This window comes from Ostrinia nubilalis, chromosome 17, assembly GCF_963855985.1.
Source record: "Ostrinia nubilalis chromosome 17, ilOstNubi1.1, whole genome shotgun sequence".
Lineage (NCBI taxonomy): Eukaryota > Metazoa > Arthropoda > Insecta > Lepidoptera > Crambidae > Ostrinia > Ostrinia nubilalis.
In genome coordinates this window covers 3,295,385-3,301,027 of record NC_087104.1, presented here as the reverse complement: position 1 = coordinate 3,301,027, position 5,643 = coordinate 3,295,385, and positions in this window count along the sequence as shown.

The window sequence follows — 5,643 nt, the reverse complement described above, 5'->3', positions numbered from 1 at the left end:
ACAGGCGCCTTCTCCAGTACAACGGTTGCCAGCAGTTCAAGAGCGGGCGCGGTAGCGCTGGCGGGCCGCCGGAACAGCTGCGCGTGCTGCCAGCCTTCTGCTCCCGAGCCACCGCTCAGTTCCACCATTATTTCGCAGGTGTAGAAGCGGCGCTCGAAGCGCATTGGGGATTCTGGGGAGATAAAGGTGACGTCACAAAAATGTCTTATAGTTGGAGCCACTTAGTTCCACCATTATTTCGCAGGTGTAGAAGCGGCGCTCGAAGCGCATTGGGGATTCTGGGGAGATAAAGATGACGTCACAAAAATGTCTTATAGTTGGAGCCACTTAATTCTACCATTATTTCGCAGATACGGAAGCGGCGCTCGAAGCGCATTGGGGATTCTGGGGAGATAAACATGACGTCACAGGTTTATTAGCTGGATCCACACCCGACGATCGCTCTCCGTTCGCGTTACGTACGTCACATAGATCATGCGCCTGAGTGCGTCGCGCGATCGGAACGCGCTGGATCGTCCTGTGTGGATCTAGTTCTTGATGGTTAGGCCTGTCTTATTAGCAATGGATAAAGCTCCCTAAATAAATATAGAAAAGTACAATATGCTTCAGCGCCGATGCGCCGAAGCGATATGACGACTATTTATAGCAAATAAAAATCGACATCTACATTTGTTTAGTTTTTAAGGCAAAGAATGAAGTGTTCTATACAACATACGTCTTGGAATTGGCTTATGTCGTCAATACCCTTGAGACCCTTCGTTTTCTTTTGTCACTAACCATGAGCTAGTGTTTTATCGCTAGTGTAAGAACAATTTCGCCTATGTAATCTCACCAAGCCCTTATAAATAGCGCCCTCTATAAACTGTCACTTACCTCCAAACTCGGCGGGCATGGGTGCTTCATCGTCGAACCGCACGCGCCATTCCACCTGCCCGGAATGGAAGGTGGCGTAGGACGCGCGCGCGCACAGCGAGTCGAAGCATGCGCCGTCTATGGCGCGCAGCTTCCACGACATGAAGCCTTTTTCCGCGCCCTCTGGAGACATCAGAAGAAAAGTGAAGTTTTGGCCTACACTCCCCACGCTGGTCAGACGGGTAGGCCTTAGGGAAGGACTTTTGTTCGCGTATTTGTTCATAACTTCATAAGTTGCAAGAAAGGATTTTTTCCTGGCGGCTTGGTGACTGGAATTGAACCGCCACCGGTGCAGACGGAGAAGATGGTGAATTGTCTGCACGTGAAAAAGAGGTTGTCCGGCTTGCAGAAATTTATATAAGTTACCGTTCCTTGTGTGAAATTAGAAAATGTAAATAAAACAGCTCCCTCTCAATTGACACAATTTATTTTTATCTCGTATGCTCGTATATAGTTAACAATTACGATATTATAATAACTACTGTAATAGTGCCAATCTCAAGGGATTCAGGGTCGTTAATTAGGTTCGGTTTGGTGAATATTATTGCCACTACAAATTTCTTAAAACTCAGCCTAAATATTAAAAGACTCTACTAGTTAAGATAACTGCGCGATGTCAGGTCGGAAAGACTCCTACTTGAAGGATGGAAAAGTGGGTACCTTGGAAGCCATGCGGTTATAAGCCGTTACCCTGAACGTTCCTCTCTTCTTCCGGGGTCCAACGGGTCTCGCACACTTTTAGGTTACAAGCAGCGTCCTCCACGGCCTCAAGCGCGCAGTGCCAGGTGAAGCTCTTGCATCTCTTTGACAGGTAAGCGTTCAAACTCTTGCAGAGACAGAGGTTTGATGACAAGGAGGAAATGCGAAGAGATCAGCAGTTCAGAAAGGAGTAATAATTATAGAAATCAATATGAAATATTGAAATATCTAAAATATGAAATGTAAAATCGTAAAATATGAAATATAAAATATAAAATTTGAAATCCCGCATCTGAAACGAAAAATACACTGTCAGCATCACATGTGGAACGTGGCATTAGGTTATGAAAAACCCCGCAATGGGAAAGAAATACTTACGAAGGCTGTTCACTAATTTGAGCTTCGCTCGCAGCCCTCAGCAACCCAATACCCTCATCCGAATAGAATTTAGGGAATTTCTGAAAGAAACCATCACATAAAATACCACGTACTGGAATACGAAAAATATCAATCACGAAAAATAAATAAATTCTCCGACGGGAACTTACCTCATGTGTGATTATTTTAAATTATATTATGAAATTATCGTGGATGCATTCTGCAACACACGATTTAAAACACAGGGGATTACATCCCCGAAAATAATAAAATTGCGGTTGCGCAAGATCGACCAAAATTCCAAAGTGATTTGACAGCTCAACTGACAGCCTGCGAGTCATCGACATCGCAAGACGTTTCGTTTCGCCGCTTAGGTAAAAAGCAAATACTAATAAAAACCATGATGAAAACAATCTCCTGAACACTGAAAATATTCTATTAAAAAATAGAATAATCAAAACAAAAACATTAGGAAATGTTTCAATAAAATATATTTGAATTGACTGAGCAAAAAGCGCCATCTATTGCAAATTAATTCAAAATCACGCCAATAGATGTCGCCAGTGGTATCCCAAATCCAAATATCGAGTAAGAAAAACAATTTGTGAAAAACAGCCAAAACTGCAACGCTACAATACCCTCCCCCCTAGACATTCGCACGGAGAAAGAATCTGAGCTGCCCTCAGCGAACTACAAACTGAAAAAGAAAAAAAATGTGTCTAAACGCAGAAAGACCTCAAAAGAAAACGTTCCAGCAGAAACTTCAACTGAAAAAAAAAATCGAAAAAACAAACAACGAGTTGTAGGGTATGCTGACATAACAGGAACAAAAACGAACTGACTTTTCACTAAGCAAAACAAACCAGATGAAAACCAACTACCAGGACTGATGTTCTTCAAACCTAAAACAATCTCTGCTGTCCGAGCATAAATAAAACCCAACACTAACATACAATCATCTTTCATACCTCTCTTTCATACCTGTAAGCATCAGTTTCAAATTACACTGCTTGCCACCTGCATTCAAAATTCCCCATAGAGTCCCAACTGTGAACCAGTGGTACTCGAATCCCCAGTAACGTTGTAAGGCTATTTCGGCCATTACGAACATATTTTCTGGAATAGCCATCCAGTGGGCCCTAGGGAAAGTGTATATTTCAACACATGTCATCCCTAGAAAAAATGTCTGGGTTAAAAACCACAGAACAAAAATGTCGCTGGCCACAATATAAATTGGACGTCATCGCAACAAAACACAAAACACAGGGAATAGTGCATAAAAGCACATGATGTCATCCCTGGAAAAGACAAAACAAACGAGGCATGTATATAGGAGATACATAGCACTCACACAAAACAAAACAAAAACACAGAGATAAAATCTCTGGAAAAAAAAAATCTGAACTTTAAGTTACAGATAAAGCACCGAGGCAAAACTGTAGCAGATACCCGACAACTCGAATGTGTCCAAAAAAATTTTGCTATAAAAGAATCTATCAAATTCCCAACAGAAATACATTACACAATACGATTGTGTCAAAAAAAAATCTAAAAACTAAACTCAAGTTAGTTACCAAAGTACCTACCTACCCAGAACAAAGAAAATCCTAAGTCCTACGACTGAGAACCTTGGCATAACTATAATTTCAAAAAAAATCTTCCTTATAGAAGGTAGCTTAATCATGAATTATTTTTGAAAAAAAACTATGTGGCAAAAATATTTTCCAAAAGTTAGTTATAAAAATTATTAATCTTATTTATACAAATTCAAGAGAATGGCACTTTACTAAAATTAATAACTTTTAATTGTTATCAAAACCAAAATAATAAACAATTAAGTTATTCCCGTATAAAAATCAACAAGTTAGTAAGTGTACCCACAAACAACTCACTAACCAGTAATAACATTATGTACCAAACCTTATAATACACTGCAGTATAATGCCTAAAAACTAATAGGAATATCTGCCTTAAGTTATCAAAATTATAGCCAAATTAAATTAATTAAAATTTCAAATAAAAATTATAATATTATGCTAACATTATGTAATACAAAATAATGTGTACTAGGTAACATGAAATAAAAAGTTACATGTCCATAGTGACACAAAAGCAATTTGTTACCTAAGTACATAAACAATATTGAAGTTATCAGTTAACATTATGTAACAAAATATCCGGGTAGGTACTTTAGAATACATTATGTACTTACTTAATATGAGTACAAATAAATAAACACTAAAATTAAAATTAAACTGTGTTTGTCTTGTATGTAAAAACAATATAATTAAAGTAAGTAACTAAAAGTTATAAGCTATAAAGCCCAAAAGCAGTGTAGGTATAAAATAAATATAACCTAACAAACAAATGTTACTTACTTGTCCCAACACAATATACAAAATAAGAGGTTGCAACACAAAAAAAATATGTAACCTAACATCATGTAAACTAACCTCATATAGAGTAGTACGCTCTGTTATAATGGTTAACATAATAATATGTAAAAGGTTGACAACTTGAAAAAAATTATGTGGGCATCACAAATAAAATAAATTACAAAAAAAACAAGACAAACAACAGCACACACATGAGAGATTCCCTAATAAAAAATATTTAACAACAAAATAGAAGTGTATGAGCGGATAGTCAGCACACAATGTTGCTTCTATTATTGGCTTTCCACCCATAAACTTCATAAAAAATAATGTGGCAATAATAAACATCAAAAGATGGGCGCCACTGCAAGAAAGGATTTTTTCCTGGCGGCTTGGTGACTGGAATTGAACCGCCACCGGTGCAGACGGAGAAGATGGTGAATTGTCTGCACGTGAAAAAGAGGTTGTCCGGCTTGCAGAAATTTATATAAGTTACCGTTCCTTGTGTGAAATTAGAAAATGTAAATAAAACAGCTCCCTCTCAATTGACACAATTTATTTTTATCTCGTATGCTCGTATATAGTTAACAATTACGATATTATAATAACTACTGTAATAGTGCCAATCTCAAGGGATTCAGGGTCGTTAATTAGGTTCGGTTTGGTGAATATTATTGCCACTACAAATTTCTTAAAACTCAGCCTAAATATTAAAAGACTCTACTAGTTAAGATAACTGCGCGATGTCAGGTCGGAAAGACTCCTACTTGAAGGATGGAAAAGTGGGTACCTTGGAAGCCATGCGGTTATAAGCCGTTACCCTGAACGTTCCTCTCTTCTTCCGGGGTCCAACGGGTCTCGCACACTTTTAGGTTACAAGCAGCGTCCTCCACGGCCTCAAGCGCGCAGTGCCAGGTGAAGCTCTTGCATCTCTTTGACAGGTAAGCGTTCAAACTCTTGCAGAGACAGAGGTTTGATGACAAGGAGGAAATGCGAAGAGATCAGCAGTTCAGAAAGGAGTAATAATTATAGAAATCAATATGAAATATTGAAATATCTAAAATATGAAATGTAAAATCGTAAAATATGAAATATAAAATATAAAATTTGAAATCCCGCATCTGAAACGAAAAATACACTGTCAGCATCACATGTGGAACGTGGCATTAGGTTATGAAAAACCCCGCAATGGGAAAGAAATACTTACGAAGGCTGTTCACTAATTTGAGCTTCGCTCGCAGCCCTCAGCAACCCAATACCCTCATCCGAATAGAATTTA